Source organism: Sturnira hondurensis, unplaced genomic scaffold, assembly GCF_014824575.4.
Source record: "Sturnira hondurensis isolate 20B ecotype Veracruz unplaced genomic scaffold, ASM1482457v3 Scaffold0016284, whole genome shotgun sequence".
NCBI classification, from domain to species: Eukaryota; Metazoa; Chordata; class Mammalia; order Chiroptera; family Phyllostomidae; genus Sturnira; species Sturnira hondurensis.
The window spans coordinates 245342-265102 of record NW_028088915.1 but is presented as its reverse complement, the minus strand read 5'-3'; the positions used below and the strand labels follow the sequence as shown (position 1 = coordinate 265102).

The 19761-nt window shown below is 49.2% G+C and overlaps 1 pseudogene; it reads right to left on the bottom strand.

Annotated features, from left to right (window-relative positions):
• Window positions 1-349: 349 nt before the first annotated feature.
• Window positions 350-14965, bottom strand: LOC119000772 (guanine nucleotide-binding protein G(s) subunit alpha-like; annotated as a pseudogene).
• Between the last annotated feature and the right edge of the window lie 4796 nt (window positions 14966-19761).

The following is a 19761-nucleotide window of genomic DNA, read 5'->3' as shown; positions in this document are numbered from 1 at the left end:
GTTTATAACATGGGTCGTTCCTCTAATGCGACTTTAAAGTAGAGGTGGGTCCTCCTCCTTGTCACAGGTGTGCTTCTGGGACTATCGTGCATCACCAGAAAACCCGGGTCAAGGCCAAGAATGGAAAAGAGAGTGAGAGATCAAATGAATGAGAGTGGAAAATAAGTTTCTCGAATAATTTTTTTGCTCACATTTAATTTTTATTGATTTGAATGCTGAACAAAACAATATTTATTTCATTTAATTCATTTATTTATTTGTTTGCTGCTGTTATTTGAATTACTTAAAGAGAGAAGGAACCACTGTGGCCTTTTTTTTTTTATCTGAAGGCCTCCTTAAGCTTTTTAAATTTGGACTACTTAAGCAAGCTGAAAGGGGAAAGGGGGTTCTGCAAAATCACCCAGAGGGGAAAGGAAAGGTTGCTTTGTCAATCACGCCCTACGGTGGGTGATTAACTGAGTGTACAATTACATTTCACGTTTAATTAATTGTGCTTAAGGCTTTAATTAAATTTGGGCATTCCCTTCTTAGAGCAGCGCATACTGACAAAGGAGCAGGCGCTGGATGACGTCGCCGCAGTCTTTGAACACACAGTGCACGTTCTCGGTGCCCAGGCGCAGGGGAAGTGTGAGGTAGCAGTAGTGGCGCCCCTCCCTGCTGGCGGTGCTGATTCTCAGAAACTCATTGCAGATGATGAAGTACTTTGTCCGGGACAAGTGCGGGTCCTCGCCAGGCTCGGGAGTAGCATCCTCAGGTACAGTATAGCAAGCAAATGTTGGAAAGTAGTCCTCATTTTTCGATTTTCCAGCAAGGACTTTCCCAGCGAGCAGGTCTTGCTTGTTGAGTAACAGAATTATAGAGATGGTGCGCAGCCATCTGTTGTTCCAGATGCCCTTGAAGAGGTTCAGAGCCTCCTGCAGGTGGCTGGTTTGGTTGTTCTCCCAAATGACCATGTTCCAGCTGCTGCTGGCCACCACGAAGATGATGGCAGTCACATCACTGAAGCTTTGGATTCACTTGTGGATTTCGTCACACTGGCAGCCCACATCCAACATGGTGGAAGTTAACTTTGTCCACCTGGAACTTGGTCTCAAAGATTCCAGAAGTCAGGACACGACAGCGAAGCAGGGTCCTGATCGCTGGGGACGTAGTCAGCCTGCTTGATGACGTCAGTCTTGTCCAGGAAATACTGGGCACAATCAGCTGGTACTTGTTGGAGCCTTAGTAGCAGGCGCACACCCCTCATCCTCCTACAGGGCCTTGGCGTGCTCTCAGAACTCTGGAGGGAAATCAAAGTCAGACACGTTCATCACTCGCAGAATCTAGTCCACCCCCAACTGATCTCTGGTGTGGCCAGCTCCACAGCTGGCACCAGGTTGTTCAAGGCAGCCACAACGGTTTTGATGGCCTCCTTCAGGTGGTTTTTGATGTCCTGTACCTTGGTGGCCTTCTCACCTTCCCTGTTGCTCAGGGCAGTGGGTGGGTCCTCTTCAATGTGCTCTGCATTAAACCCATGGACAAGCAGGATCCTCATTTGCTTCACAATGGTGCTTTTACCAGATTCTCCAGCACCTCTGCCTGTACTGGCAATCTTAGGGAACTGCCTGCCGCTCTCAATTCCTTAAATTATTCGACAAAGGTTGAATGAGAAGGGAGTGATTTAGAGGTTAAAGAGATGTTGGAATTTGGTCCAGGATAGTTCAGCTACTATCTGGAGTACTAGTCAGGGACAGGATGCCTCAGGGTAGGTCAGAAGAAAGGGGTTCTATGAGAAGCATGATGGTTAATTTTAAGTGTAAACTTGGCTGGGCCAAGAGGTGCCCAGGTAACAGGTAAAACATCACTCTGGGAATGACTTTGAGGGTGTTTTTGCGAGAGATTAGCATTTGAATGGTAGACGCAGTAGAGCTGATCAGCCTCCCTGATGTGGGTGGGCCTCATTCAATCTGTTGAGGGCCTGAATAGAACAAAGAGGTGGAGGAAGGGCGTATTATTAACTCTCCGTGCCTGACTGCTGAGTTGGGACATCTACCTTCTCCTGTCCTCAGAGGAGGACTTAAACCATTGCTCCCCTGGTTCTCAGGCCTTCCAGGTTTGGACTAGACTACATCACCAGTTTCTTTGGTCTCTAGCTTGCAGATGGCAGATGGTAGGACTTCTCAGCATCCATAATTGTGTTAGACACTTATAATCTCTCTCTCTCTCTCTCTCCAACCCACAGCTTCTGCTTCCCTGGAGAACTCTAACTAACACAGGAAAGGAGCATTTTATAATAAATCTGATTGTCATTGTTCAACATGTTGGTGCCCACTGAACATGAACCTAGGACCCATCTTTTGCCAAGTGGGAATGGTGTTTAAAATTCGGCATTTATTAAACTATGTAGTGTAGTCTGCCACCTACTAAGCAGTGTATTTTGTCAGGGGCTAATGCAGGGGAGCAGCTAGGTTGGGATTTGCAGGGCTCAGGTTCAGATGAACCTGAAATATCAAATCCTACTCCCTGATTTATCAGGGAGGGGATGAAGGTAGTCACGGAACGTTCCCAATCTTCTACTCCAGTGCTTCTTAAACTTTTAGCATGTTTCAGAGTCAGTCACCAGGTGAGGTGCAGGGTTTGTTAAGATAATTTCTGATTCAGTAGGTATGGGGCAGGGCCCCCAAATCTGCATTTCTAGTAAGTTCCTGGAACACTGTTGCTGGTGGGGTGTAGGAAAGAGGCACACTTTGAGGACCACTACTCTTGTCTGCTGCAGCTTCCTCTTCACCAGGCTCTTTCATTTTCATTTCCAGCCCCAGTTTAGCGAAATGTCCTTTAAGCCTAGTATTGCAGGAAAATATGGAGTCCTGAGATGCTGGACACAACTGAGAGACCGTTTCCCTTGTGGAGCCTGCTCCCAGCTCACATGTTTCTAAGGTTGGACATGTGCTTTGCTGATATTGGCTACAAGAAACACAGTTGTGCCTTTCTCTCTGTTACCATGTGTTTAGACTCACAGCTGCAGCCAAGCATTTGAACCCCAGGAACTGAATGAACACTGTAATTTGTTCCAACAGACTGTGGATTACCTCAGACCAGGTGTGAATCATTATTTTTCCGTGGGTGGAATCTGCAGATAGAGAGGGCAGAATGTGTTTCCAAGTTGATTGAGGGCCTTTGTCAAGTTTGGCCCCCGAGCAGCTTCATGAGACGAAGGAGAGCAGCTGCCACCATCTTTCTGCACTGGAACTCTGTGCGGTGAAGGGAAAATATAACTTGGGAAGTGACTGAAAGGGTTTCTTAGGCTCCGCTGAGGAAGAAATGCCAATCAGCCACAAAGTCAGGCAATAAAGAGCTTTACTGGGGTTTGTGCGCCCGGGTGAGGTTTCCTGGAAGTCGCACCCAAGCAGGGAATATGGCGGAGTTTTATTTTGGTTGGCTCTCTTCCTGGGAGCTGGGGGTTGGTCCTCTGAACAAAGCGGCACTATATCATTGGTGGCTTTCCTCGGGCTCAGGTTGCTATGTGGATATCCATTTTGGCAAAGCTGCCCTTTCGGCTCTCTGGTTTGACATCAGCCGTCTTTTGTGGGTTGTAGTTCAGCCGCCATTTTGGGTTGTAGTTCAGTGGCTATTTTATCCTACCCTGCCCATCCCAACAGTGACTACATACAAATTCATGGCAGAATGGGAATAGTGCCTCACCCTTTGAGAACTTGCCAGACTGAGGTCTTGGCTGAACTCCAATTCCTCAGGAGGTCCTTTGCCTAAACTGCGATGTCTGGTCCCCTTAGGCTCACCTGGGCTGGAGGCATGTTCCCAGGTGGACGCCGAAGGAGTCGTTGTTTCTGATGGTGCTTGGAAGATACAGCCAGAGTAGGAACACCCCCATCCTGGTTCAGTGCAGCCAAGGGTTTTTGTTTTTGTTTTATATGGCTTCAATAGCTTACTCTACAAGGCCAGACATAGTAGCTGTTAATATTGTCTATCTATCTATCATCTACCACATTTTGCCATGTATAATGTGCACCTTTTTGCCCACAGTTTTGAGGAAAAATTAAGGATGAGCATTTATACATGGGTATACTGATTACATACCATGGGTATAATAATCCTTTGTGTAATATGGTGCAGATTATATATGGCAAAAATGCAGTATTTATCTATGTATCTCATCTGTCTATTACTCATCTCTCTATGCGTTATTCAATTGACCTGAATTTTCAATACATGGTTCTGAACTGGGTACTGGAAAGGGGAATGCAAAGCTCCCCTCGAGGACCTTCCCATGTAGGAGGGGATAAAAGCTGTGTAAATAATAGCAACATCAATCTCAATAAAGGCCAGAATAAACTGAATGCTGGAAAAGAGGTAAAAAGGTGCTTCAGGATCCTTTTTTTAAGAGAAAAAAGTATGTATTTGGAGGTATTTCATGGAGGAGGGAATATTGAGTTGAACTTTGAAAAGTGTATGAAATTTAAATGGGGCGTGGGGGAGATGGAGGCAGGCTTTATAAACACAGGGAGTAGAGCGGCTAGACAAGGGTGGGGATTGGGGATGCTCAGGGCCTGCCGGACTGCAAAGAAGCCTCCAGGTCAGAGAGGAATGTACCCTCCGGCAGAACAGAGAGTTCAGCTGGGTGGCAGGCTCCAGGATGGCCTGAGTCAACAGCTCAAGGATGTCGTCATCGCATGGCCCCTCACTCAGCTTTGCTTTGCATCCCAGCTTCACTGCACCCTCTTGGAAGGAGAAAGCTCTGCTGTGATGCCAGCTTCACACCCCAATTGGACAATGTCCAGAGGAAGAAGTGAGATCATCTCTTTCTCTGTGGTCCCTTATAAGGTGGGAAACATTCCCTAAATCTCCCCAGCAGATGCCCCTCATCTTTTTACAGCTCCCCTACCCACCACTCAGCAGATATTGGGTGGCTGTGGACTAATGTCCCTTCCTGAACCAATTGCTGGAAAGAAAGTTCCTGAGATTTGCTCTGACTAATCACTGGGAGAGGAAATGGGTGTTGGGGGTCTATAGTGGCCCCCACAAAGAAAGTGCCAGGGAAGAAAGGAAAAGGTCGCCTACTGTGGCACAGGACATGTGAGACGGTGAATCAGTAAATATGATGGCAAGGAAGGCAGGGCCCTCAATGTTGGGGGAAGAGGGGCGGGGAGTTCTGTGCTGGAGACACAGGGGCTCGACTGGAGGGTTTCACTCAGGGACAGGAAGGAGCAGAAACACGTGTTTTGCAAGACAGAAAGACAAACCGACACTGGAAGCACGAGGTGTGTTAGAGGTTATTTTAGGAGTTGAAGGGAGGTGATGAGAGATGGCAGTGGGAGAGAAAAGTGGAGAAGGTTGTGCCTGCCAAGTCCAAGGTGAAACTCCTGGACTGAGTGGCTGTGTGGACTGTGTCTGGTGGCACCCCTAGAGCCCAGTGCTGTCACCTTGTGAGTATGGTTGCTCAGAATGGAAGAAATTGGACTGTCCTTCCTGAGACACTCAGAGTTCACAGCTTGGACCCCATCCAATGCTCCATTCTTAAGTCTCTGTATTAGTCAGGAGAGGCCAGCTGCAGTAACAAACAGCCCCAAACCTAGGGGCTTCATACAAGAGTTTATTTTTCCTTTGTGGAACAGGGAGCATGGATTGATGGGGGTTTCCTGTTCCTTGCCAGATCTGGGACCCAGTGTTCACCAACATCTGGGACATTGGAATTCTTCTCTGAATCTTCTGCTCCACAAACAGGGGAGAACTGTGTGGAGGAAACTCAGCCCTGTCACCTGCCTCACCTTGGAGGTGACACACATCACTATCACCTACAGCCTACTGGGGAGGACGGGATCCACATAGAAGGAGGGATGCTGAGAATATCACATAGCTGTGTGGCAGGGAGATGGAAACATGGAAATGGGTAACAGCTAGCCTGAGTCTGCCAGGGTCCCCTCGTCAGACAGAACAACGTGTTATAAACATGTGCCAGCACAACTTCCTTCTAGAAGTTGCCTCAGTTACACAGGCCGAAGAAGACCCACCCTGTCTAGGATCTGGACCAGCCTCCTTAATGCCTGGTGCATGTGACATGAAAGGAGGGATAAGGTTTGTATTCTCCTTGGAGCAAGTGTTTGTGTTCTTGCTGTTGTCTTCATTTGGGGTAAACACGGATGCCCTTTCCCCAACCTAACACTTAGTTCCAGCCCTGAAGGGCACTGGGTGGACGAGAGGACCAGGCCACCGGGCAGAGTTCGAGCTTGTTTTCTCCAACATGGCCGAAGGCCAACACCTGGAGGAGGGAGACAAGGCAGCAGAAATATTCCCCATTGGAGCTCAGTTGAGGCTAAGAAATGCTTTTTCCTAAGGAACCTCAGGAATCAAACATTAAAAGGAAGACAGACACTGAAAGTCCAACACACCTCACCTTGAACAGTTCGGGCACAGCAGCGTAAGTGAACAAAGAAAGTCCCAAACTGTGCCTCCTCAGCGTGTTTTTCTTCCTCAGAATAGAAGGTGGCTGTTTCATTTTGACCAGAGAGAAGAAATTAGAGCAAGTGGATGCGCATCTTTTGAGTCTATGCCAGCTTCTCAAATAGAACATCAACCAAGGAAAACTCGGGGGTTGGCTGTGCCAGCCAGAACTCAGGGAACATGCCAGCCACATCTCACCAAACAAATGGGAGCAGGTGGGCTCTCACGTCCCCGTCCTCCAGGCCTCAGAGCTAAGCTATTTGCTCTGTTATGTTTGCCTCTCTGGGACACTTACCCCAAAGCACCTTGTGGTGTATTTATATGCTGTCTTAGTTGGCTCAGGCGGCCATAACAAGATACCACAGATTGGGTGGCTTAAATAACACACATCTGCTTGTTTACCCACAGTTCTGGAGGCTGGAAGTCTGAGATGAAGGTGTCATCAGGGCCTGTTTCTCCCAAGGCCTCTCTCCTTGGCCTGTAGTTGGTTGCCTTCTCCCCGAGTCCTCACGTAGTCTTTCCGCTGCGGGTGCCTCTCTGGCGTCTCTTCTTATGAGGACACCAGTCCTAGTGGATCAGGGCCTCTCCCACAGTTGTGCAACTCTAAGCGCCTGAAGTATAAGTATTATTATACCAATTAGACAGGAATTTGACACATAAGATTAATTATTTTTACATGATAATTCTGGGGGTGGGCAGTTACTGCCTGTGGTTTAGAGCAGCAGAACTTGACATTTTTCTGTAAAGGACCAGATAATAAATATTTTCAGGTTTTTTATTTGACATTTGGTTTCTGTTGCAACTACCCTCCTTTTTCATTACAGGGCAAATCAACCACCAACAAATGAATAAGCATGGCTCACTCTGTATGTTCCAATAAAACTTTTTTTTACAAAAAGTAGATAATGGGCCAGATTGAGCTCATGGGCCATAATTTGCCAATGCCTGGTATAAAAGCTCAAGTGTGCCGGGGCCAAAGTTTTTACAATTTTTTTGTCTCACCCTCATGGTTCCAATATAGCTGCTACAGCTCCAGGTATTAATTATGACTGTGTTCCAGGCAGGAAGAAACAAAAAAGGAGCAGAGACAAAGGGGTGTCTGCCAGCTAACCAATCCTTCTGTTTCTATCTCACTGGCCTCCCATATACGCAAAGAAAAGTGGAACATATGGTGCTTGCTTTTAAATTTTGGCACGTTACCATCCCAAATGATATGTTTTCTCTTATGAAGGAAGAAAGGAAGGATACATAGTGAGTAGTACCTACCACCACTGCTCTTTTTTTGTTTTTTTTATTTTTATAATGTCTCCAACTAATCAGTCAATAAAATCTCCTCATTTTACTTGTTTCTGGTTATCTTTAACTTCTCTCCATTATGAAATTCTTAGAGAAGAATACAGCCTTCATGATCTAACTCTACAAAAAGACTACTCAATTTTTCCGATCCTCATTTTAAAAAGAGACACATAAAACACCTCAATAACTCCTTTCAGGCTACATCGATTTCCAGGTGGGGAACAGAGACGGAAAGAGGCAGGAGAGAGGGTGTCGTGCGGTGTTGGTGCAGTAGTGGTCGTCAGCAGCCTGAGGAGGGTAGGGATGGCAGGCAGCTGTGCCTATGGGCGTGACTGATGGTGAATGACAGGGACCAGGAACTGTCTGTCTTGCTTGTGCAAGAGTCTGGGGAAGCAGAGCCCATGGCGTCTCTTGACCACCATTTCAGTACTCCCTCATCCAAAATTACTTTATGAAAGGCAGGAGTTCTTTTTGAGCCCCAAGTTTTGTTCTGTTTTCTGTCTTTCCCAAGCAGTGTTGAGACCTGGCAGACCCTCTCCTGGTTCTTGTGTACCTTTCATCACCTCCCAACAGGCCCCATCTCCAAATACTGTCACATGGGAAGTTGGGGCTGCAACATGGGAATGTGGGGAATATGCGACAGGCATGCACAAGAGTGCTCTGAAAAACGTGGGTGGTTGGAGAGAGAATGCCAGAGGGAAGGGTTGGGAAGGGAAGGGACCATGGTCAAGATGGCTCTATGCTATAGGAGGTTCCTAAACTCACAGACACATGGAAACCCAGGCCCTCCTGGGATTTAACGTGTAATAGTCTCTCTTGGTTCTTTTTCCCATTATCCCTTCCCAGAATGAGTGTTTTGTTTTTATGTTGTGGGTTTGTGTGTGTGTGTGTGTGTGTATGTGTGTGTGTGTGTGCAGTGACAAGGACAGGACAAGAAGATGCTCAAAGTTAGCATTAGAATCCAGGAAGGCTGGTGTGGAATAGGAGACCAGCGTGTACCCTTTGAGCCTTTCCCCTTGATTTAGGAGTGGCCCCAGATGGTGGTCTGAATCCATAGTTTTTCTATACCTTTGCTGGCACTCCCTGATGCCCATCTTGGAAGTCCAAGATCGAGGTGCTGGCTGATTTGGTTTCCGATAAGGACCCTCTTCCTGACTTGCAGATGGCCGCCTTTCCAATGTGTCCTCACGAGACAGAGCACTAATTGAGGGTGCTAATCCCATCATGGGGGCTCCTCCCTCACAGCTTCATCTAATCACCTTCCAAAGGCCCCACTGCTAAAGCCATCACACTGGAGGTTAGGGATTCAACACCAGAACCACGAGGGCACAAACATTCAGTCCGTAATATTATTATTATTAAGCTCCTATTTCTTGAGCATCTGCTGTGTGTCACAGTAGCTGTATCAGGGAAGTGTTCCCATAGTCCTTATTTTCCAGATGAGAGAAGATTCTGAGAGGTTGAACCATTTACCCAAGATTACATTCTAAGAAAGAGAGTGTGCAAAGAAGGACCTGCATGTAACTAGCTTCTTCTCACTATTTCTACATCTGTGGTCAGTGTCCCGTAGTCTCCCTGCCCAGACATACGCTACGCCCATTATTATTATATCCATTTTCCCTCTTATTTAAAAACAACTCAAAGTATTTTCATAGGTCCTTAAAAGTGTCATGGGCCCAAGGCACTGCCCCCACTGTGCCTGGAGATCAGTTAGCTCCATGGCTGGTAGTGAGGCAGTTGGTGCTGGGGTGAGTCTTAAAGGGGGGAAGTGCCTATTCCGGGGTCTGTACCTGCTGAAGGCAGAGCAGGGGCGGGGGAGATTGTTGAGGTTGCTTTTTTTTTTTTACTCACCTGAGGACATTTTTTTATTGTTGAGAGAGAGAGAAAGACAGAGATCTGTTGCCTCATGCATGTGACCCAACTGGGACTGAACCTGCAACCCAGGCATATGTCCTGATGGGAAATGGAACTTACAGCTTTTTGGTGTACCATGCTCCAACCAGCTGAGCCACACCAGCCACTGCAAGGTTAGGTTTTAATGTCACAATTAAGCTCCTTTAAGCTTGGGGTCCTCTGTAGGTGTTCAGATTTCATTAATGACCAGAGGGTTCACTCCAAAATAATGGTCAGCCAGTGGTAGGCACACATTTTTTATGTCCCGCGTCTCCATATGCGCACACTTCCTCAGCTTCCCTGGAAGCAATGACCCTAGGGTGAAAGGTGCCAGCCAGTTTGGGCCAGGCTCAGGGGAAGTCACCCCTGTAGCACTGGAACACAGCCTGGTGTTTTAGTATTTGGCCACATGGGGGCACTAACGCTCTGGCCTGCTGCCCTGACCCCAGGCCTAGTTCTGCCCACTTGGATCTGTCTGGCTGGGGTTCACCCAGCTGTCTGAGGCCTGGGCCCAAGCACGGTATTTGTCTAGAAGGCCCCTTTCTCTCTGCCACCTTCAGTAACCCCCATAATTTCTGAGACACTGAAGGCAATGCAGTTCCAGGAAAACGTGGATTTGGGGAGATGGGGCTGGGCGGCCACCTCGTGCGTCACCACTGAATTGTATGGTTCTGAGAAGGAGAGTCACCTCCCTGGGTGGTGACTCTCCCTGAAGCCCAGGGAGGTGACTCTTTTGGGGTGGACTACAAAGATTTCTCGGGCCTCTCTGCTCTCAAGTTTTAATTCTGCCGGAAATGGAGTGGGGCTGGAACACGTGCTGCACACACTGCTATGGGCCGGAGGGGCCGGTTTGCTGTTGCTGCTCTGCCAGTTGTCTTGGCTGGGTGACTGTAGGCCAGTCACTTTCCCTCTCTGGTTCTCACTTGCTTCCTCTGTGAGAACGAAGGCCTTTCATGGGCCACCAGCCTGAGGGGAGTGTCCCTGGGGCCCAGGTGACCTTGGCCTCCTCCCACCTCCCTTCCAGATGTTGGCTGAGAAAGGGGTGGCTGGGGCCCTGTCAGGAGAAGGGGGCTGGCTGAACACAGGCCTCTGGGTCATCTGCACCTGAAAACTGGAACCTTCTACCCCGCTGCTGCTGAGGCCCGCAGGAACAGCTGTGTTCTGAGGGTTCAGAAAAGACAAGGGAACTGGGCCCAGGGCCCAGAACCCACCTCTCATCCAATAGCACATCTTCCAACCAGAGCACTCGCCTTGCTCGGCCCAGACCCCTCTGCAGTGAAGCATACTGACTGGCTGATTTTTATTGCATCTGAAGGGCCTTCATGCTGCTGCAAATTCTCTTGTGTTTGGACACCTCAGTGTCTCCAGCCTCTGGCCCAGGGGCAGGCAGCAGCACTCCCCTAAGGTGCAATGCAAAAACATCAGCTGGGGCGCTGACTGAAATGCAGAGTTCCAGGCCCTGTTCCTGAGATTGATTCTGGAGGTCTGGGGTGGGGCCCAGAGATCGCCATCCTTTTAACCAGCTGCTCCAGTGAAATAATGCCATAGAGTGTTGTTCAAAGCACCAGGAATGTTCATTAGTAGGTGTTATTATTTTCTATCTTCTATTTGGTGTTTTTTTATTTTTAAACTTTATTTTAGAGAGAGAGGAAGTGGGGAGAAAGAAAAAGAGAGAGACATTGATTTGCTATTCCGCTTAGTTACATGAATTCATTGATTGATTCTTGTATGTGCCCTGACTGGGGATCAAACCACAACCCTGGTGTACCCAGATGATGCTCTAACCAACTGAGCCACCCGGGTGGGGCTAATGTTTCTTTTGTTCTAAATTGTACCTTGGTACCTTGGATTTCCGGAAAGGGTGATGCAAAAGTAGCCAGTTTTCGGAGCCAGCCTGTTCCCATTGCATGTTTGGTCTGGGGCAGCATTCTTGGCCTTTCCTAGGCTGTGATCACTGTGAATTGCTGGTGGTGCTGTGCACCCCAGCACTGCTCACTCTCCCAGGAACTCAGGCCATAGCTCTACCTAAAGGCCAGGGAGCTAAGCCACCATCAGGCACATTCCCGAGAGCTGGCTGAGGGCATGCATAGCACTTCTTCCAACCTGGTGGTCCTTGGAGTTTGGAAACTAAATCCTGCCCCTCAATTATCCCAAGTATCTGAGAAACACTCCATTCAGAGCGGGAGAATGGTGTCTGTGCTCAGAGCATGAAGCACTCACAGGAGAGGGTTCCCTCTTTGGAATTTCTCCCTTCTCCCTCCTCCCCACTCACTTGATCGACCTCCCAAACCCCAAGCCACTTTCTAGGCAGTGGTGCCCCTGCTGCCCCTTCCTCCTGCCCTGGGGGTGCAGCCCCATCTGGGCCAGGGGCACTTGCCCCATGGGCACTGCGGGGACCTCTGTCCACCCCTCTGCCCACGGCCAGGCCGGGGTCCCCAGGCCCCTTTCAGGCTCCCACCACCCCCATGGCGTGGGCGTTCTCTCCCTCTCCATCAGCCAGGCTCCAAAACCAGTCATAACAAGCACATAAAAGAGGAAAGGGGGGAAGTTAAAAAAATGTATCTTGGCCTCAAAATCCAGAACTGAATTCATTTCCAAACCACTTAAAAGAGGGACATGAGGCCCCTGCTGGTGGGCTGAGGGCCCTACTTCGGTGGGGTCCCCTTGCCTCCGAGAAAGGTCTCTGCTAGGGGTTGGTGTGGGAATGAGTGCTGGGAGGGGACAGTCCCCCACAGAGCAGTGCTGAAAGGTTAGCCTTCTTCACACGCAGGGACTCAAGAGGAGGAACTGGACTAAGTGTCAGACCTGCCTGTTTATCAAATCTCTTGCTCCCCTCCCCTTCCTCGGCTGTCCCGCCAACCCCAGCCTCCCTGGAGAGCAGTGTCTGGCTTGCGGGTTTCCTGTTAACTCTGCATGTGTGTCTCTGCCCCAGGCCTGGCAGTGCAGCCCCTTCCTCTATGCTGAGCGTGGCGCCCAGGCCCCCCAGCCCTGGCCCCTCTGCCTCCTTCTAGAGGGAAGCCCATGTTCTTTGCTCACTTTTTCCAGGAAGCAGCTGGTGGACCCTGTGCTGGGACTTGGAGACACTATTAGGGCACTGAAGTGCCCGTGCTGCTGGGGCACAGTGCACAGGTAGAGCAGGAGTGGTCACTTGGGAGGAAGGAGCTGGAGGCTTAGGTTGGCCTGCTGCTGCTCTGATTTGTGAGGCTTGAGGGGTGGGTCCTCTGACACAGCAGGTCCTCTGCATTTGCTGGAAAAGCCCACAAGCTGGGCCGCAGAAGAAGTGGGAGGTTTCATTCGCTCAGTCAGTCGCTCATCCACCATTGTGGTACTTCTGACCCAGGCTCTTTCTTAGATAGACAGGCGGCCCTTCCAGACAAAGGGCTGGAGAGACGGGCTCTGGGGCTGCTAGCTCAGAGCTACAGCTCAGCCAGGCTACAAAATCACAAGCGGCTGGCCGACCCACAATCGCAGCTGTGACCGCTCACCGATGGACGTTATTGCACAGAGAGCTTGGCCACCTCGGGGCCAGACAGCTTTCTTCCTCCAAAGAGGAAATTTGGATGCTGCGGGCAGCTGTGGAGAAGTGCAGGCCCCCGTGGTGTGATGGCAGCCAGGGTCCTGCCTCCATGGCTGCCTCCTGTAACTCTGCCCACCTGCACTCTCCAGGGACTCGGCCTTCCAGGACACGACCTCCCACATTGCTGTGCTCCTTCCTGAACGCTAGACACTCTGTAAGGCTCAGGCCAGCACATCCCTGCTCCCTGCCATGCTCGGCGTTGAGGAGGGTGCCAGCCTCCTAACTGACCTTGGCCCCTTGCACAGCTTTGCGATTCTGCATGCAATTTAGCCTTCTGAGGTCTGGTTTCTTCATCCAGAACATAGGGATAATTGTAGTTTCTACCACAAAAATTCTCAAAAGGCTCATTTTTACTCAGTTTTCCAAAGACAGTTCCAAAGCCAAATGCTGGAGAAATAGATTATCCTAACAGCTTATTTTACAGTCTTATAAAATGCCAGGTGGGGCTCTAAATATTTTTACATTATCTCATTAAATCCTCAGACTGTATGGTGTAGATATTAGTATGATCCCTAGTTGCTAATGAGAGAACAGAGGCCCAGAGAAATCCAGGAATATGCGCAAGGTCCCACACCTGTTAGTGGCACAGCGGGGATTCCAACCAGAGTGGGACTGGAGGACCCGTGCTCTTTGATTTCCACTACTGAGACGTATCCGACATATAGGCACAGCGCGGAAATACCGTTTTCTGTTCCCGATGACTGTACTGAAGCGAGTATTGTACTGAAGTGAGTTACAATCCTTTTGCTGGTGGAGGTCCTTGCCTTCCATTTGTGAAAATGTAATACCTGTGAAGTGCGATAAAACAAGGCATGCCTGTAAACCATTGTGTACGTTTAGGATGCACCCCCTGAGAACTCAGTTCTGTGGTGACCTGGTTAGAATTGTTTAGGGAGCAACAGTGCTTCCTCTCCATGTCCGCCCCAGTACACTGAGAAGAAACCCACAGAAGGAGGTTCACCACACACAGCTGAGGGCTGGCAAAGGGTCCCCAAAACCTATATGACTGTACTCCCAATGGGCAAGTACCTCTTACCAAGAGAACCTTCATTTCCCTCTCACTCCCCAGATTCCTATATCCAGACAGAGCAAGGAAAGGTGCAGAAATAAAAAAAAAACAACAAAATGAAACATGTACCCCAAGCCCTCATTCCCTATTTATTACAGTTATCTGAAGAATAATAAATAACTGATGGAGACCATATAATTTAAAATTCCGGCTCATGTGGTCAGACATGCACCTGGTCCCCAGGGGAGAAACTCAAAGCATGAGGAGAGCAGAGGGCAGGCACGTGGAAATTTGGCAGGAACATGCTGGCTGCTGTTTGCGGCCACAGCCAGATGAGGAAAGCTGAGATGGTGTGAGCAGAAATGGCTGGAAGGAGAGGTCTTTCCAAGAAGTTACAGAGGGATCTCCTTCCAAGGGGCTGGGCCTCTGCAGACATGATCTCATCACCCTCTCCCCCATGGCCTCAGGGTGAGCTGGGGCTAAGGGCTCTGCCCAGTCCCAAGCCCAGAGACCCAAACCTGGACTTTCCTAAGAGACCTGAGGCTGCTGACTGACAGCGGAGGGTCCAGGAAGTCCCTCCCACAGTTGTTACGGCTAAAGTCTCCTCCACCTTCAAGGGTCCTTAAAAACACGAATTCCCACAGGAAAAAATGACTGGAAAAAAGCAGTTATGTAAAAAGAATTGTTTTATTCTCTACCACAGAGGGTCATTGTATGTTTGCTTTGGGAAGAGGAGAGGGAATAGAACCCAGCAGCATCAGTGAGGGTGCTCAGGAGAAGCAGAACCAGCAGGATATATATAGAAATACAGAAAGAGATTTATGACATGAACTGGCTCACACGATTATGCGGGCAGAGAAGTCCCACGATCTGCCTTCTGCAAACCAGAGGCCCAGGAGAGCTGGTAGTGTAAAGTCTAGTCCAAGTATAGAGGCCTGAGAACCAGGAGCATCAGTATCTTAGGGCAGGAGAAGGTGGACATTCCAGCTCAGAGAGAGCAAATTTGCCTTTCCTCTGTTTTTTTTTTTTGTTGTTGTTGTTGTTCTATTCATACTTCTGTTCTATCTAATGGATTGGATGCAGCCTTCCTGCTTTGGTAAAGGCCATCTTCTCTACTCAATCTAGTGATTTGAAAGCGAGTCTCTTCTAGACATATCCTCACAGACACACCCAGAAATAGTGTTTGCCAGCTATTTAGGCATCTCTTCACCCAGTCGGGAGGACACAGAAAATCAACCATCACACCAGCTGTGTGGTGCCCGTTGCTGTGGGTAGAGGGCACTTGGGAATCGACTAAGCAACATTTCTGGGCCTCTTCTATGCTGTTAGCACTTTGCAAGATGCAGGAGGGATACACAGATGAGCCAGAGCCTGACCTTGTCAGTAAGCGGTGTGGCTGTGTCGTGGCAGTGGCAGCTGGGCACAGGGTGGGTGCTGACTGAGTGCACAGGGTGAGTTCATAAGAGCAGTTTGCTGGCCCTGGGAGGTCCTGCCAGGCTTCACGGGGCCATCAGCACCAGCTAGCCTCCATCCTCTGGGGGCCAGCTGTGTGCCTGCCCTGTGCTACCCGATCGCCGTGCACCATCGTGTGGAATCTCTGTAACAACCCTGGAGCTGCTGAGCAGCGCTCAGGGTGGTGCTGGGCACTTTCCAACAACGTTCGAGTGAGTGGCTGACAAGCTGCCATTGCAAATAAGGATATTCAAGCATGGAATAAAAGCAACTTATTACCAGTTGCTGAGTATATGAGCAAGAGTATCAGATACAGACCCCAGGACCCCTTGGGTCAAGAGTCCAAGTCTCAGAATCAGACAGTTCAGCCTGGACCTGGCTCTGTCTGTGAGTGGCTGTGTGACCTTGGGAAGGTCACAGACTCTGCGTGTATTTGCTTGAATATGGCTATAACAACATTTATTTCAGAGGGTTGTTGGGAGGATTAAATAATATGGTACATAAACTTTCTCAGCACAGGGCTGGCCCTATATATATCAATCATTCAGTAAATTACTTCATGAGCTTCACTCCGATGACACTGGGTCCATGAGCACCTCTCAGATTCTCACTTCATCTCCTGAGATAGCATTTTATCATTCCTCCTTCAGTGCTATTTCTTCCTAAAACTTTGGGCTAGGTTTCAAAATCTTCCCAGGTCAGTACAAAATGGCATGTGTGGAAACCCAGCTAAGGCTTTTTTAAAACACAGACAGTTATGTTTTTGAGAGAAAACGTGCTTGTTTAAGTTGCCAACATGATTTAAATTAGAATTTAGATAGACTTTGCTGACTGTGGTCATGGAATGACATTAGGCTTTACAGACCTCAATTTATCTAAATATTTTTTAAACATAATAAGGACATTAGGGCTAAAATATAAAAAGAAATAGCTAGAATACCACAAGAAGAATGAAAACCAATCGCCAATCAAGCTTGTATTTGAATCTATTATGATAAATATTTGCTAACTTAACTGAGATTCTCTATCTCGCATTGGGTTATTATGAGAAAGTGTGGACTGAGCCTGAGCCGTGGCTTTGAAATCTGAGGTCTGGGGAACACCACCCTTCACCTTTTATGCATATAACAAAAGCAGAACCCTTACCCAAGGCAGCCAAAGACCACCCTGGAGCCCTGTTTTGTGGACCAAGCCCACCACTTGGAGTGTCTTTTGATGGTATGTCCTTCCTTCCCCGAGGTAGGGCAGAGATCCTATGTTTGGGACCATGGAGGGGAAGGGAAGAAATCAATTTCTCTGCAGTCACAGAGCTGTGGTCTCAGATAGATACAAGAACATGGCGTTTTCCGGTACAGCAGCCTCTTGTTCCCTTTGCCGCCAACCAAAAGAAATCCGAGCAGCCTTAGCAGCTGGGAGCCAGGGAGGCGCCTTTGGCTGGCATGGTGGTCAGCTAAGAAGCAGGTGGAGATGGGGTCGACCCTACAGGGAGAAGGACCTGCCGCAGCCGCCTCCGTTCAGCCCTCCTCTTTTCCAACTCCCAGTGTTTATTTTGGCTTTGGGCAGCAGACCCCTGTGGGGACAGAGAAACCTAGTGGAACAGGGGCAGGGAGGAGGCATTTGAAAAACCACAGGGTTAGGGATGAGACAGAGCAAAACAAGCCTAACCAAAATACTGAGTTTAGGGCGGGTCGGGCATGATAGGTTTCAGGACTGTTCCATGACTGTCAAGGGCAGTGTGCAGAGCTAAACACACCCAGACTCCCGGTTCCTGGCAGACCTCCATTTCCTGAGAAACCTCCACAAAGTGATCCCAAAGCTTTAGCTAAGTGGCCATGAAAACTCTTCCTGATCCCCCCCCCCCATAATTATAAGCCTTGAGGTTGATGAATTTGCATGTGATGAACAAGGCTTCCTAAAGACTGCCAGAGGTTTCTGCTCACCTTCCCAGACCCACGTGGGCTCTCTGGGTCTGTAACTGCATGTTGTGGCTGCACATACCTCGTGGTCCCAGCACAGACTGGGCCTATGTCCTTCTCCAGCATCCCCAGGGAAACTATCCAAGCTCTGCAATTGGCTGGGGCCTCCCAGAACCTGCTCACCCGGAGTCCTAAGGAGAGAGAAAACCTGTGATCACAACCTCCTGGACTAGAACTTTCAACCCATGCTTGTAAACGTGACTTTTTGTTTTCTTCTGCTTGCAGCGAGGGGAAGGGGTGGAGGAGAGAACTGGATAGGTATCAGGTTCAGTCTCACGTGGGCTTCAGTACTGAAGAAGTGTGATTCCAGGCGGGAGAGACTGAACGATCAAGGACTGTCTCTTTGGGAGCTGTCTCCCAGTCTTACACCCAATTCTGCTCAAATCTGAAATGCAGACCACCAGCACGGCTTTTCGGGGGTTTCAGAGATTGCCTGTTTGTCTCCATGACATTTCCAGATCAGCCTGGCTAAAGGCTCTGCCTGTCCCTTGGCTACCAGACTCTCAACTGACCCTTTGGTCACATATGCTGGACACGAGGCCCTCAGGACCCTTGATTGCTGACACTAGGCCAGCAGGGACCCTTGATTGCCTCCAGGCTGTTCCCCACCCCCAAACAAAAGAAATCACACAAGCGAACAAGAATTCTCCCATTGCCCACATCTTGCCTGCTCGGGAGAAAACTTCTCTCTTGGCCCATGGAGAAGCTGCCAGATTCAAGGAGGTTGTGAAGACAGGTCTTCTCCCTGCTTCCTGTCTAATTCAATGTGATCCTGTGAGATGGTTTGGCTTGTTGGCTCTAGTCAGGAACACACAACCACGCCAGGGCTAGGACTGGACTCAAAACTTCTCCAGGCCTCCGCTCCTTCCTCCCGCGCTTCTGTGCACAGGTGTCAGATCTCTCCAGCCGAGCTCTAGACTAGTGTTACCGCTTTAGGAGGTCTGGCTGTGCAGGACCACCCCACAGAGGCCATCTCTTCGATTCTACGTGTGAGAGGGTTGTTTCTGGGTGACCAGTGGTAGGTGGGAAGGAAAAGGTTACAAATAAAATTTCAATGCAGTGAACTGTTTGGGAATGCTGATGCCTCATACCCAGCACTGTCTTCAGGTTTCCAAGGAAGATCCAGAGCTGGAGACGTTTCTCTTTGAACTGCTCACTTGCAAAAAGCGGTGGTCAGGGTCTGGGCTTCCCTTTCCTTCCACCCCTGATGCTCAACATGATGTGAAGCTTTCTCTTCTGATTGGTCTCTGTTTACCTTAAGGTCAAGGATGTTGCCTTACCCACCTTTTCATTCTCACTGATTCCCCTTCTGCAGTCTTTCCTGCATACTTACTTATGAAGCCAAGGAGAGAGGCAGTTACCCAGAGACACCAGGATGCTCTTCGCATGGCCACAAGTCACCCAGATGGCTGAGGGGATGGGCAGGGACACTGGCCCACAGTAAGCTGGCCTTTGGGTAGATACATGGTCCTCATTCACGAAGAGGCCCTGGCTCTGGACAGCTCTGACAGGCTTCTGTGTCCGTGAGGCTGGTACAGAGAAGGGTCACACCTTCTTCTTGGCACAGCGGTTGCCTTCCAGGGAGTGATCCATATACACACAGGCACACACACAGTATACACCCACAAGTGTACAGGCCTGACACACCAACAGTGGAGCTGATGCCCACGCTTCCTCCAGCCCTGGTCCAGCAGGGCCCAGGGTATCTGGAAGAATAAGGCCGGTGGACAAGAGGTTTGCTGAGATACTTCTTCTCTTTTGTGGTACTAACATGATCAGGATAAAGAGTCTGGTTGCCCTGTGGCTCCTGCACTGGTGAGCAGACAGGAAGAATGTGTAAGTTCGTAAATGTTTCAATTAACAGGATGAACAAAGCCTGGGGACTCAGATGCTGGAATGGATTTCCTCTTATGGTTATTTCTGATAACTCCCAAGCATTTTAGTGGGAACCTGGAGAAGTCATCGTTCAGGTGATAAATGGCCCCCTTGCCGTCAGACCCTTACCCTGCCCTGATCCGGGTCATAGGCACAGGGGTGTGTGGAGAATTTCGGAGATGTAACTCGGGCTCTGTCACAAACCCGGCCACTTCCTGCTTCTGGGAGAGTCTCCAGGATGGCGGACA